The 15,865-nt window shown below is 39.1% G+C and overlaps 1 pseudogene; it reads left to right on the top strand.

The window, feature by feature from the left end:
- Window positions 1–15,865, top strand: part of LOC131797154 (E3 ubiquitin-protein ligase rnf213-alpha-like) — a 53,632-nt pseudogene that overhangs the window by 25,897 nt on the left and 11,870 nt on the right.

The raw sequence follows: 15,865 nt of genomic DNA, 5'->3' as shown, positions 1-15,865 counted from the left end.
ACCAAGGTTCCACCTATGTTGAATCCATTTGAAAATTGATCCACAATGGTTTTTCTTTTTTAGTATTATCTTGTCTACATCTTTATAGAAACTGCACAAAGGAATATCAAAATCTGAAGGGGCAAAAAATTACCTCTCTTCCTCTACTTTATGGACGTGGTTATACCAAAGCAACGTTTAGTCAAAGAAGAGCCTTGAAACATACCTTGAGAAAATGCATTTCAAAAGCTATTTTACTTCATAATCTAATCATTTCTCAACTTAGTAAGTAATTAAGGCTCAACTTAGTTGTCTGGGCATAGGGCGCAGAGTAAGTGTCTCTTAACATTTTTAACAGATTCAGTTGGTATCATATCAGTGTAGCCCACAGTCTACCCCTGAGGGAATATTGGCGACATTTCAGCAATGCAGTGAACTGCAAGAAAGTAAAAACAAGGGAAAGACTTTAGACACGTTTGCTTCTGTGGTAGTGTTAGATGAGGTAGGACTGGCGGAGGACTCACCCAAAATGCCCTTAAAAACTTTACATCCCCTCCTGGAAGATGATGACCAAAACGACGGGTTTGTGATCCAGACTGAAAAGAGTTTTACACGCGTCGCTTTCATTGGTTTGTCGAACTGGGCATTGGACCCTGCCAAAATGAACCGCGGGATAATGCTTTGCCGTAATGAGCCTGACGAAGACGAACTGGAAGAAACTGCAAGGTAGAGCTGTTAATATTGTATGTGATCGTCTTGGTATAAGAATTCAAAAAGAAAGCATAGTTTTCAAGGCGAAGCGAAAAGAAGACAACTTATCACGGGAAGCCAATCACCGCAGATGACAATAAAGGGGTCATGACTCGCTGTGAGTTTGTATGAAACTCAACGGCAATGATTGCCAACGTCCCGTCCTTTTCACCACTTTCTCGATTCATAGTGGTCATGTGCGAGTCGTGACCCAGGTAAAAAGGTAAAAGTAAGTTAATTCGACTGATGGGAGAGCTCAGGCGAAGACATCTTGGGGAAATGAAAGGCGAAAGAGAAGGAGAAGGTAATATCTATTGGCCCGTTTTATCCCTAGGCTAGGCAATTGAGTGACGTTTATATTAGTTAACAGCGAAAGAGAGAACATCCATTCTCGTCTCCGCTTTCAAACCAACACATCAGGATTTACAAGATACAACTCCAGTCACAATGATATCCTTTTCAGGTTCACCGATGATTTTATTTATCTATTGCTCATTGTAGGGGCATTTGTGGAAGTGATGAGGACATTGTTACTCATGTAGAACCCCTCATAAATCCGTTGGTCTGTGGCTACAAAGAGCTCTACGACAGACAGAAAAGATTGGAGAAACTAAAAGAAGGAAAAAAGGACGAATTTTTTGGACTTCGAGATTTCTACAGGTTTGCGTTGATTGCAGCTGTTTCATTGATCAATTTATTAAGAAATTTACGGTAAGTTTTCTTTTCTTGTGTTTGACTCAGTCTTGTAAAGATGATCGTCTCCATTGCTAAGGAAGAGAAACGTCGACCAAACTGGAAAGAGCTCGAACGCGCCATTAAGAGAAACTTCAGTGGCTTGATGGAGGTCGAAGGAGATTTTAACCCTGTTAAAATTCTCATGGAAAATATTGGCTTCCCAGGGGAATATCTACAGGTTAAAAACACTTTTCTTTCGTTTTAAAACTATTAAAAAGTTGTACCTCAAACAAATTTTCGAGCGATTCCTTGCAGAGATTTTTTTTTTCATTTATTGAGTCTCCAAAAACTGTTGTGTGAGGGTGTTCTTGGATAACGTCCAGTGTTTATAATTTTTATGGTCATTACACACATTCGTGTGCACCGCCATGCGACTAAAGAATGAGATGCGAAGTGTCGTTGTGATCTCTTTTCAAATAATTTCTTGGTTATGTTCGGTTTCACAGATCTCGCAGTTTAAGTGTTTGTACAAAAATGGTTTCAATTTACATTCCACATAGTAGACTGATTGAATAGTTAATTTAAACAGTAGACTTTATCAAAAGGGGTAGCCTCTCTAAATTATTTTTACTCCGTAGCATCACATTTTTATGGTGTTCAAACAGATATGAAGTTCAGGCCTGAGTAAAGGACCTGATGCTTTGACCAGTCGCCGAGTATGTGTTAACCTTTAGACTTTCTACCAAAGCTTTATCCCAGTAGCCTTCAGAATAATTTATTTTGGTGAGAGTTGTTTAATAGTCGAATTTATCGTGCGTGCGTTTTCCTTACCATTGGAATGGACCCCTCGTTTACAGGTTGAAGAGGAATTCATGAAAGATGAGTCTCTAGACCTTATCTGGGAAAGCCTGAACCGGAAGAGCATGATGGGGTAGGTCTCGATACCGCACTTCACAAGTAGAAATACATAAAGAACTTGTCTGTATTATTCAGTGTTATTATATTGTTTGTTATTTATTATTTATTGTTATTATTTAGTATTTCCGACGGGCATGGATGCAGGCTCTTATGATTGAAAATGCATGTGATTATTAGTTACTCCATGTTTCTTCAATAATCTGCCCCATTTAGAAGTGACCTTATATGTATTCAAGGAAAACAAATGAGTAATCGCTAGTCATGATTTTTGTTAATTTTCTTGCTTTCCTGTTTCGCAGACAAGGACGATATTTGCTTATCATGACTGAAAACTTTGCCGCCCTTCCAAGAGTAAAACAGCTCTTGTTAGAGCAAAAAGATAAAGAAGATCCATATGTCATCTTTGGCAGTGGTTTTCCAAAAGATCAGTTGTTCACCCAGGTAGAAATTATTTGCATATTTATCAGTTACTGATTGGCCCAAGACGAATGTAAGATATATACTTTAGATTTCAAATAAAATTTAGAGATTGCAACACTGAAATTCTTATGAAAACTTTCTGAAAGCGCCATATTAAAAACAAAAGCAAAAACAAAACAAAAAATACGGCTGATAGTCAGTTGCTCAACAACAGTTTGGTTTAAAAGAGCAATTAATATTGCGCTTTTCCAATGTCTTCATTATGATTGACAATAAGGAATAACTGTAATAACCCTCTTCCCCTTGTTGAGGTGTGATTACGTCGGTATACTTTGCACAGGTTTGCCGCAACATCAACCGTGTCAAGATGTGTATGGAAGCAGGCAGAACAGTGATTTTGCTCAATCTTGAAAACCTCTATGAGAGTCTCTACGACGCCCTAAATCAGGTCAGTCACGATTAAACTGACACCGTACAAATTCCTGTACATTAGGATGTGGGAGTCTATATGCACAACGCACTGTTAATTTTAGGGATATCTTCGGTTTTTTCATTTTCATTAACTTTGTTTGTCATTTGACACCAACTTTATCTCTTCAGTATTACGTGTTCTTTGGAGGAGAAAAGTATGTGGATCTTGGGCTTGGGAATAATCGAGTCAAATGCCGCGTTCACAAAGACTTCAGGTAAAACGGATTCTCTTGGGGTCTACTACCGACATGCAAATTATCGACTAGAGTTTGATTTACAGTTTATTAGTGAAGGACATCACCACTTTATAAACCTGCAACTTTAAGCACTGAGCTTGTTACTTGAACCTTTACCGATCGCATTACAAAATGTCTGCTGAGCAACTTTGAAGGACTTCGCCAAAGGCAAGGCACCACTTCGACATAACTTGAAACTTTTAATTGGTTTTACTCTTTTAAAAGCTCTACAATTTAAGAGTAATATAAAGCTGACTTTATTTGACGGTTTTCCTGCAGAACTAGTTATATATTCATCGACAACTTTTCAAAGATGCTTATTTGTTACAACTGCTTGTAATTCATAATAAACCTTTTTCAATCAATATTTTGAACAGGCTAATCGTCATCGCTGAAAAGGACGTGGTTTACAACAAGTTCCCCATCCCTCTGATTAACCGCTTGGAGAAACACTTCCTTGTTATGACATCTGGGCTCACCTGGCCACAGAAAGAAGTGACCAGGAAATTAAAAGTTTGGGTGGACAACTTTGCTGATATTTTACAGCCGCCTCACGGAAAAAAGAGGTTTTTTGTGCTTTAGTCTCCAATGTATACTGTGTTTTTCCTTACCTCTCGCTATTCTGATCGACCTTGCCGCAACTGACATATACATGGACCTTAAATTTCACCGTAGAGATTAATGCGTATTTCATATTTGCACAATATACTGTACACAAGTATATTGTTACTTAAAAGGCAACCCATAATATTTGGTTGTTCCCGATACCACGCTGGGTAAGACAAAAGAGGCATTCATTGATGCCACCTGTCCAATGATATGGCTGATATTAACTAAAGTTGACATCCCTCATTGTTCCACTTGTTTTTTGAAGACCATTCTCTAAAGGAGATGCCTTTATTGGTTATCACGAAGACATCGTCCCAGCTGTTGTTTTGCAAGTTTGTGCTGAACTTCACAGCGACGGAGTATTTCCCTCAGACGAAGAAAGAGAGTCTTGGGAAGAAAAGGTAAGTCGCATCGCCAGAGAAAGGAATTGTGACGGGTATAAAGAGAATATCGTGTTTATTTCTTATGTAATTATTACATGAAGGTGCTTACGTGATATTCACCTGGAAATATCGACGATTCAGTTGAACTGAGACTGAAGATGTCCAAAAGCTAAGTCATTTCATGAAACGTAGGCCCGTCGTTAAGGTAACTGTCAACAAAATATGGTACTTTGCGGAAAAATCGTCCTACGTGCGCCATGGAAAATACAATGTAAAGCTTATAAAGCATAGATTATGATAATGTGTAAAAATTTTCACAGTTCTTTCTTTTTTTAAGTGCGTGCAAGCCTTGATTTACTAAATTACCATCCTCCGCGTTACCGCCGACCTCCAAACAAACAAGATAGAGCCGGTCATTTAGCAGATGATAGGCTAGCAAAGTGTGTGAGGCTTTTTCGATATTCTTATTGGTTCCTAAGAAAATATGTTTCGAAGTCGGACAATGGATAATATTTTGGTTGTTCGGCTCCGGGACGTCACGAAAAAAATAGTTCGAATTTCGTAAAAGCCTTACACACTTTGGTGCTTTGATAGTAGAAACCTCGAGTTTTTGGCCTCCAAAGAAATCCACAGTTTTCGCATCTCATTTAAGAGCGTGTAATTGCCGTCATTCCGCCCACCAATAATTCGCAACATCGAACTTCCTTGCAATTCTTGTGATAAAGAACTCCATTGAAATTTGCGGGAAAGGTCCTCTCACGAAACAGGAAAAACGAATTTATAATGAAAGAAATCCAAAACTTCATCGTGAAAAACAGAAGGAAAAGCGGGCTCACCAGACTTTTCTCTTTTCGGACTCTCATTTTTCAACGTTTTGAGAAGTGTGCTAGCAATTCCCTTTTGCTGTGCAGTGCGAGACGCGATGTGAAATCCCGAACGAAAGCCCACGGCAAACGTCAACACTCTGCTGGATGCCTTTCCGATTGACACCTTTCACTCTTCGGTAAAGGTTCCCCTAAAACATTCTTCAGTCTTACCTCGCGTTGTTTTTAAGATTTTACAATTTTTTTCCTAGCAAATCAAAATTATCTGCTTCTATAACTTAAGAGTGAAAAAAATAAATTTTGAAAATTTTGACCAGATTTAGTCGACAGTAACCTTTAGGGAGTACATAACAATTTTTTTTTTTAGGTGCTGAGGACATGTCAGGAGCGATTGCTTCAGTGTGCGACTCCCGACTCTGTTACCCGTCTCTGTTCTTCACGTCTGAGTTCAGAGGCTGAGAGAATATGGACGACGTACTTTCGCGAACAGGAACACTCAAGCCTGGCAAACTTTTTGGAAAAAGTTATCGGAGATGTCAAGTCTAGTGACGGTGAAAGGGCTAAAGTACCACTACGTGCCCAGGTGAAAAGAGCAACTCTCTTCTAAAAGATTTACCGTTATTTAATTTCGTCAGCTGAAATTTTAGCTCGACTTTCTAACTAATATATCATAACTGTAAATAACCCACAGCGACAAGCAGTCTAACTGAATATTACTACTATAATGCAACTATATGAATCCTAGACCTCGCTCTAACTTCTAACGAGTCATATAAATGTTTGTTGGGAAGTTTTGCAAGGGGATGCGAATGTTTCCACACAATTTTGTGTTTGTTTGTTTGCTTGAATTTTCTTTTACAGTAATCCTCAAGGAGATTACATATAAAGAGAAAGTCGCAAATAACCGAAGGGTCAAAAGGGTTTATTACACCAAAGTTCGTGTGTATTTCTTTTTCGCAGTCCTGTGATTTCGAAATCTGCCTTAAGGATGATCTCTTACTTTTTTAGTGTTCGATGTATTACTTTTCAGATATCGACTCACTCTCGTCTCCTCTCTGAAAGAGACATTCCTACCATTGCAAAAGCTGCACAGCTTCCTCCCAGTTCAGTGAAGTGTGCCTCGCTGCAACAGTTTCAAACCGAACAGCAATTCTTAAACTGCATAGGGTAAAACTTGTTATTCAATTTTCGCTAGATTTCTTCAATTGGAAACTTTTTAAAATAGCCAATGCATTTTAAAATTCGAATATTTAATGTATGTTTCGTAGGAGAGACTTCTGGTACACGCTGGGAGGCAGGGAAAGCCTGTTAATCGTTCAGTGCGACTCCGGAGAACAAATCCTTGATTTGATAGCATGCTCTCGCCATTTGCTCATTGAAGAGTGTAAGGAAATGGAAGACGTGTTGCATCCAGATGCAACTGATTGCAGTCACATTGTAATGATTGTACAAGTGCCCAGGGTGGCAGGGGGCTGTCGAGATTTCGTCAGTGTGCAAGGTGAAAATTGGTTATCTATCCACATTGACGAATTGTGCCCTCCAAGTGAAGAAATACCTCCGGTTGAAGCACTGAAGGACCGTTCAATCAGCGAAATTTTCGAGAGTGCCATTGATAAGACAGGAAACTATTTGAGTATTGGTCAAGTTTTAACAAGTTGCGTGCAGATAGCAGCTAGCAAGATTGAGGATGATGAATCGACACTTGGAAGGGCAACTAGACGAATTGAACTGCTGCTTAAACTACTTCCTTCCAGAACGAAGGCTGGTGAGTTGTTAGAAAAGTAGTTGTTAACGTCTTTAGACAAGGAGTTGTTGACAACTGAACCATTATTTAAACGATTTGGTCTTCTCCTCTTACCTCCTCAAATAATTATTTGCGCGGTGAGCATCGTTTGTGATAGACTCTGCAAATTCATATGGAGGTACGTAGAGTGCATTTGAGGAAGTCGATTGAAGTCGGTTTTTTACTTTTATCCTATGTAGGATTAAAAGTGCTACTCGATGCATATTAAATCACTATTCGGAAGGAAGATTCGGATTCTTTGCTGTTATCTTTTAAATCTAGATGAAGCAAAATGTAAATCCCAAGTAAAAGCATCTTTATTTTTTGTACAGTAAGGTTTTTCATTGTAGGCTCATCCCTAACACCTTTCAGATTGATGTTATGATTCCATGTTGTTGCAGAAGACCTACTTGACAACCGCTTTGAGATGATTCTTGCTAAACGACTTCATGACCTACTAAAAGTGAAAGACCAGCGGGCACCAGAGGAGGGGAAAGGGTGGCTTGAAGACGTTGCCAAAGCGTGCACTGTAAACGAAAATGGAACTTTCAAGAAGGCACTTTGGCGCCGTTTTCAGTATGTTGTGGCTCCTATCCTGGCAGAAGTCATCGCCTATGTTGATCGCGACGGAAACCTTGAGCTGGCTGCCAGCAAAGATCCCTGGCTTTCAAATCTCTGGTTAAACGTATTTGAAGACAGTTCCTTCGCTACTATTAATTATGGAATGTTCATGACACGTGAAGAAGATGTGGATGTAGTCCGCAGCAAGGTTCCAGTATTAAAATCGGGGTATCGAGGGCATGTCTTCCAGTGCAGGTTTCCATTTTCATGGATCCTCAAAGAACGCATTGATGAGCTCTATCGAGAGGCGAGAAATATCGCAGGTGAGATAACTTGAAAAGAAAGAAGTGTGTGTGTGCGTGTGTGTGCGTGTGTGTGTGGATGTGGGTGTGTGTGTGTGTGTGTGTGTGTGTGTGCGTGCGTGTGTGTGTGTGTGTGTGTGTGTGGTGTGTCGTATCCCACGCTTTCAGCTAATTTATTTCTTCATGGTTTAGACTTCCTTGCTAAAGGAGAGGGAAGGGTTTGAGAATTTATTTAATCCATAGAATAAAGAATCGAATTGTTTCTCATTTTATTTTATTCAAGCATGTGTCCCAGTTATTGAATGAGGCAGGGATTATCAGCCTAAGCCTTCGGCTTTAGCTGATAACCGCTACCTTGACCTTGATAATTTTGGATATCGCAAAAATCGAGTCTAATAATTGTTTTACTATACATTGAACGAAAAAAATGGTCACGGCAGTAAGGGGAACTGATGGTTTATTTCTAGACGTGTAAGAATATACAAATCAATAAGCAACACAAAGGGCGCGAACTTGACATGATTACCCTTAGAAATCATGCTCCGCAGTCATACATGACTTGATTAATATATAATCTGCAACAAGATGACGTCCCAGGCGCTGATTTCGAAAATTCACTATACGCCCTCGAACAATCAGAAAAGAGATGGTGAGTTGAATGTATAATAATAGCGGAAATTAGTTCCTTGTAGAAACCCATACCTTGGAGTATTATAAAAATAACCAAATCCTTTTTTCATTTCGTAGCAAATTCTTATGAGACCGTTACCGAATGCTTACGAAGGTTGTTGGACACTTCAAGCGTGAGGCGGATTGTTTCTGAGGCCACCTCAGAAGGCGGCGAAGATTCAGTGGCTCGTTATTTGCATGACTTTACACAGATGGTGTACAAACCTAAAGATGACGCGGAGATTGAGGTAATCGATAGTAATACTTTTAAATCACAGCACAAAATAGTTTGTCCTTCGCTTAAACTCTATCGAAGGGTAAGGTTTAGGGTATTCCCAAATTTGTTTGGACATGGCTATGTCATGTTTTTTTTGTGTGTGTGTTCATTTAATATATCGCTACAATCAGGAATTTAGGACCTATCCTCATCCTCCAACAGATTGTTGAAAGAGCGATCAGAGCTGCTGCCAAAGAGATTTGTGCCCCACGACAGTCTGCAGATGGGAAGTTTATCATGGATTTTGCGCTGGTTCATTTGGGACATTCTCGTATTCAGAAGCGAATTCACTGCCTATGGCTCTTACTTCGACCCAAACCTGAAATTTTAAACGATCTTCAAAATAGGTTTTCGTGGGATGAAGACGAAATGGTGAGCACAAATCTTGAAAAGAACATTAGTGAGAGGTCATTTGAGCATTTCAGCTTACGTATTTCTTACCAGTGTGCAGGTGGTCTGCTGCTGTTTCAGGCAATTCGAAATTAATTTGAGGCAGTGCAAGCCCCGTAAAACTATTTTAGGCGAAGTCTAAAATAGTTGTACGGGGTCCCAAGGCACAAATAGTTGTACAGGCTCCCAATCCTGTAGACTTTGCTTCTACTGCAAGAAACATTCTCGAGAGTTGAAGTGTATACTTAATATTCTACTCATAAATACTGGTTTCTTTTCGAAGACCGTTGATGCTATTGCTCTACAAATTTGCTTGGAGCGTATGGAACCTTGTGGAGAGGATCTTAAGACCTCCTTGGAGAGAAAAATTTGGTGTGACTTGGTTATGTCAGTGAAAACACCAGTGGACGAAATGATCGGTGAAAGTGGAACCAAAGGCAAGGCACATGTTGGAGAAAGGACTCAGTCAATGTTGATGCAGTGCAGGTACCGTTTCGATGCTATTGTTAATTTTTCTCGCGAAAAAGTAATGGAACTACTAACGCCGGTTCGTTAAAAATAACATGTAAGCCATAATTTTCAAGGGGTAAACGTACCTCTATAGAAATTCAAAAAAATTATCCAATAAATACTTTCTCCATGAGAGGTCGCTCCGAACTTGTGACTGAGTAAAGGGAAGACAGTGCTGTTTCTTTCAAATTCCCAGACTTTCAATGAGAAATACCTCTATGAAAGATTTTCTTAAGTCGCGTTCGATGATTCGTAGATGACCCATTAATATCAAGTGATCACATGCAGATTTAAATTTCTGAGGACAAATTGTTGTTGCAGTAAAATTTTCATGTTCTCTCAATATGACTGAGGAAGTTAAAAGATATTTTTAGCTTGATTAGTCAGTATGTCAAGCCAAGTGCCTATGAAGTAAACCCAGTGTATCCCAAAAGAGCACTTCTCTGAGAACAAACTTGCAAACCTCACAAGGATTTTCCTTTTTACAAAGTCAGCACAAAAAACTGACGAAAGGATTGAGCTTATATCGTTTCTAAACAGTCCACTATCACATCTAAAACTTGTAACCGACAAAGTTGGCTGTTACTGGGAATACGCTATTAGTATAGGTAATCACATGATTTTTAGTGCAATTTGGGATAAATCAGCACAAGCAAATTTTGCGAGGGCTAACCAAATTTGTTGTCTTTTAAAAAATTAAAGAAAAAAAACATGCAAACATTTGACTATGTTTTCCCCTTAGTTGTGTTTACGGTTCACTGGTGTGGCCTCTTGCCTTTGTGTTATTGCTGGAGTCTCCGGGGTTTTCCCGCAAAAATTTGCTTTGACCCTTTGAATTTTCTGGCAGGATTAATTGAATGTTTGCACTCTTTCTCCGCCTGAATTCGCTTTATAGTATGCACGAAGTCTATCACGCTCGTAATTTACTCCCCGTCTTTCGTATGAACTGTTCCGTAAACTTCAAAGGAATTTTGTTAGAGCTTTCGGTTCCTACGTCGCAGTCAGTTTTGGAAGCCTAAGACTTCCCGACTTGTAGCCAGTTTTTTGTGTTTTGTTAGGTGTTTGTTCTGAATTGAAACGTTGTTACTTTCTCGAAACCTGTCGGCTATTTTGTTTCGTTGTGTTTTCGCGACTCTCCTGTCAATCGATTTGATTTCAACTTTATGCACCCAATTTCAACTTTCTTTACTACTGTATGGAGTAAAATTGACGTCTTCTCAACCAATGAGCAAGCTGAAATTTTTGCTCACCTATTATTAATGATATTATGAGATTATTTTACGCTTCGATTTTAGATCCATGTGGCAACGTTTGAGTGCGGTGAGAATATTTATCGAACACATGTATCCATCCCAAGGTGGAATAGATTTACCGGATGTGCAGCATATTTTGGAACTTTGGAAGGTAACAGTCGCATATTCAGCCGATAACCGTCCACATATTTACTGCATTTCAGTCATTAAGGGGAAATCTCATAGTAATAGCGCCATTGGTTTCCAAGTGAGCTTCCTCACGAGGATTAAAAAATTTTATATGTATTTCTGAGATCTGAAATCTTATTTAATTTGAAACTTACGCAAGCCTGGTAGCCTTTGGAAGCAAGTTAGAACCGCATAGGAGGTGTCGTTCAGTCAGGCAGACGAAAGTATTTAGTATATTTTCATACCTGAACAAAGAGATACCTTCAATCTTATTTGTTGGGCGATCTTTTGTGTGACGTTATACCGCGCTTGCTAGTTAATAGAATGCAAAAAAATTGCTGTCAGCTGTCGGTTTGCAAATGTTTCCGTGGAGGAAATTTAAAAAATTGTGCTGTACCTAAAAGCAACGAGTTCGTTTTCAAACGTTACTAACAGTAAAAGTATCGAAATTATCGACTGAATTACGTCTAGCTTACAATCGTAACTTTGATTTAACCTTTTACAGAACGGTTCGTTCAAAAAAAGAGAATCCAAACAAAGATTTTTCGTCGATCATAGCGGCGCTAGATAGTTAAATGTGCTCACCTCCAGGTGCTAAACAAGAAATTTTCAATTTTGTTTCTTGATTATAATGTGTTGATTTCCGATTTGTCTATTGTTTAGCACTGGAATTTTGCTAAAACAATTCACTTTAATAATAGTTATGAAGATATTTAGTATGACCTAAAGCCGGATGGTTTTATAGGCTCTAGGTGAAGGAACAGATTTCACAAAGGCCAAGTCCCTCACTATCGTGCAACGAGTTTTGATGAGCTGTAAAGAGGATTTAAAAGCACGACTGCAAGAGTAAGTCGCTTTGTCTCCTTTTGATGACAGTTAATTGCATTTGCTTATAATCTCAAACTCTCTTCGTTTCAAGTATCGGGTCTCTCTAAAACAATTGTACTTGGTCGTCACACGTTGCTGGAATGAATTTTTGGGGAATGAGTGGACACTCCGTATTGTTTTTCGACCTTTAATACTGTGTAGCCTACTAATGGAGGTTTGATGCTATTGCTTTTATTCGAAGTGATGAGCCTGAAGTGTATGCAAAGTTCCTTAGATGTTGCAACGCATTCTTGATGGAGATCATTACCGTCTTTTGCTTTGGAGGCGACGTGCGAAATTTGGATCCAGAAGTATTTGAAATACTCATGGGATATGTTACAGCGACACAATCTGCTGCTGAAACTAGGGAATTCTCACCTTTCCCTGAATTTGGAGCAGACAGTAGTCCTATGGTGAGATCATTCCTTTTGCAGCAACTCATCAATTCTAGGTGTGTACCTCTCTAATTAACAGTTTCCATTTGAAACCGGCCTTCGATATGGCCCATTCTCAACATACAAGTATTCAGTCAGTTTCAACTTAAGGAAGTTGGTTTGTTTCGGCAACGCAATCCGACACGCTTCAAGACTCTTCAATTTAACAATCACCAATCACGTAAAAGTAGCAATCAAACGAATTAGATCAGTTCATTTTGAGTTAGCAGCCGTAGATTGCATAGGCTATTATAGACATCATTGGCATGACGAGTTTGAGATCAAAATAGCTCTCTATAGCTGGTGAAATTTTAGCGAAGATTTCATTAAGTAGTTCATCATTACTACTACCTTTTTCAGTTTGGTTGGTTGAAACTTAAATGCGCATTCTATCACAGAAAATAGCCTTTATCGCCAAATGTTTATTTTCTATTTTTCATCGTTGCCACATTCCATGAGTTTAATGTTCTAAAGGCAACGAGAACAAAGAACTATTCATTCGAGTCACTTACAAATGTTGATGTTCACTTTGGTTCAAATCGTGTTCTCGCTATTCTTCTTTTGTAGAGAGTTCCTTTCATAACACAATGTTTTCTGTAATATCCCTTTAGTGATAAATTAGCCAAGGCACACATCCAACGTTTCCTCTTCGAAGCTCAAGGTCTTTCATCAGAAGTACCTCATCTCCTGAATGTCTGTCTACTTGCCGTGCAGTGTATGGAGGTACATGAAAGTCTATCCTTAAATGAAACGAGCACGTTACAATAGGATGATGATACTCTTTTCGGAAACTTGTCTACACCTTGGTACTTCTAGGTTATGGAGCCTAAGAATTTTTAGAGACGATTTTTTTATTAATTCCCTAAAATATTAAAAACATTGATTAAAATTTTTTTAGTTCTTGCGGTGTACCTCTAATTTTTTCCAACCACTTTTTTAACCCACAGAACTCCTGTGACAGTACGTTAGCCATGAGTGCCAGCTTCGATCTCCATATGCACATTAATACCGTTAATATGTTTTGTCAAGGTGCACTAGAAATCTTACAGAAAGACCATACAAGTGATAATGAGATCCAGGTTAAATCACTAGAGGCGATAGCTAAAGCACGGTCCACTCTAAGTATGGCTGCGCAGTTCATGTATATGAGTTGCGGTAGCGATTACGAAAAGTGGCGCCGAGGTGACACGCGTGGAGCAATGGAAATCCTTTTCAAGACTGTTCAGGCATTGTGCACGTCGGTTCGTTTTAGGTCCCCTGGTCTCTTTCTACTCAAGCAGCTGGTCAAACTGTATGGGGGACGTGCCATTTCAACAGTGTCTCAAAACCCAGAATTCGCGTGGATCGTACCCGTAGAACTTCAACGGAGAGAGGTAAAGTGCTTTATTAGTGTATTAGTGCCTTATGTGTCAGATACATGAATATCGTAGATTCTCCATCATATATCCATTTAGGAATAAAATGCAGACCAGTTATATCGTTTTCTTTTCTACAAGATACCCATTATTCGTTCGTGACCGCGCCCTACTGAGCCTACTTATTTATATTTTAACAAAATGCTCTTGGCCCATGCTCTTCGCAACCTTCCTTATTCTTTCATTTTCCCACATATTGACCTGCCACAATCTACTTTCCTCTCATAACAATTCTGTCGTTTTAAATACGAAACACACTAAAGGAAGCATTCTTGGATTTACTTATAACCTATCAAAACAGGACACTGAGGTGAATCTGGATAGGTTCTTGGTGTATGGAGAGTTGTATCGGGAAGTAAGAGATGCGATGGCTAGAGCAATATTGAGCGACGACACAGATGAGCTTGTCGTGTCACTAAAGGTATAATTGTATATGGACCATGTTAAAATTCCTTTGAGTTTGCCTGTATTTATGAACCTATGCTTTGGTTTTGCATGTTCTTTGAGCTCTTAGCGAATACTCTCTGAATTGATCTCCGAGAACTTAGCTAAAGTAGATCGCCTTATGAAATAGAGGCTGAGGAGGTTAGGATAGAACAGTCAAAGAAAAGGTTCGGATGCTAAGGATAGAATGGGATAGCGCTGGAATTTCATCTGAAAGAGGAAAAAAAAAAGGAATGCATAAAACTTTGTTTAACTTTCGCTTTTTTTTATGTGTTTTTTCTTTAACAATAAACAGTTAACTATCTCACAATCCTGTGTATTGTTAGGCATTACATGAGGTGCCAGGGCAACCTGCGGCCAAGGACATCGTATTACTTCTAGCTTTGTATCGGGAGACAACCTTACCGCAAAAAGCGTCGACCAAAGACCAGCATTTTCATCAAGAAGTAAGAAATAACCTTGATTTTTATTCAGCAGGTATGAAAAGCACCATATAAAATAGCAGTATTAGTTTTTCAATATGATTTAATAAAAGTGTGTCCTTGAAGTTTATTTCATGCATGCGCTGTTTACGACAATTATTTTTATTTCCATCAGAAATGTGCTACTGTGTTAAGAGACGTCCTTCTTAGTAGGCGCAGCGTGATATCCCCGAATGTAAGTTGACCTATGGATCATGTTCTGATGGGCTGATTACTACATACCACATAGTTTTGAAATTCTTTCGGGTGGTATTCATGGGATGGTATTCGGTTCGGGGCTTGACATTACCGGCTTGACAGTACCGGCAGAGCAACTACAGTTAATCGCCCTGACGATGGGCTAACGCTCGAAACTTCAGCCTTTAAACGCTATACGGTGGCCAATTTACGTTTTCGACTCAGTTGATAATACTAAATTACTACAGTAAAACGCTTTCACTCAGAACAACAAATTCAAGTTAGCCCTAATTTCCGATAGACATACCTTTGGTCGAAGGAGTCCAGGTAAATATCCTTTGTAAAATAAATATATCCAAAGGTCTAGACCAGGCCTCTAACCTCACCTGCTATATTTTCTTGATAACCTTAAATGTTACAATGAACGAAGTGGTACTATTCGTGATGTTCACGATACTTTGGTTCCGTATAAATGAGTTCCCACCAATTCTGAAACATTCGTCTTATTAAACATGCAGGCACAACGTTTGATCAGGAATCTCTTCAGGAATTCTCAGAACTTAGAGTTCCCATTCCTTGCTGACCAAGAGACTCAGAGCGTGACAGAAAAGGCTCTACCCGAAATCCTGTTGCACCTGACCTCCGTATTTCGCTGCATTGGTTTTGATGAGTTGCTGAACCCTTTAAGGGAGATTGTTCTTGCTCCGAGTGAAATGATCGTAAGTTGAAAGTCTTCTTTCATCTTTCATACAAACCCAAACGTCAATTTTTTGTGTTCCAAACAAAAAGACATGGAAAGGAGATAATAGAGTTTTCCCCTTGCCACAAGCTGTGTTACAGCTGGACAGATTTTTCTCGCCTTTCATTC

Source organism: Pocillopora verrucosa, chromosome 4 (assembly GCF_036669915.1).
Source record: "Pocillopora verrucosa isolate sample1 chromosome 4, ASM3666991v2, whole genome shotgun sequence".
Taxonomy (NCBI): Eukaryota; Metazoa; Cnidaria; class Anthozoa; order Scleractinia; family Pocilloporidae; genus Pocillopora; species Pocillopora verrucosa.
Note: the sequence above shows the minus strand (reverse complement) of the source record. Positions and strands in the feature narration are given on the sequence as shown.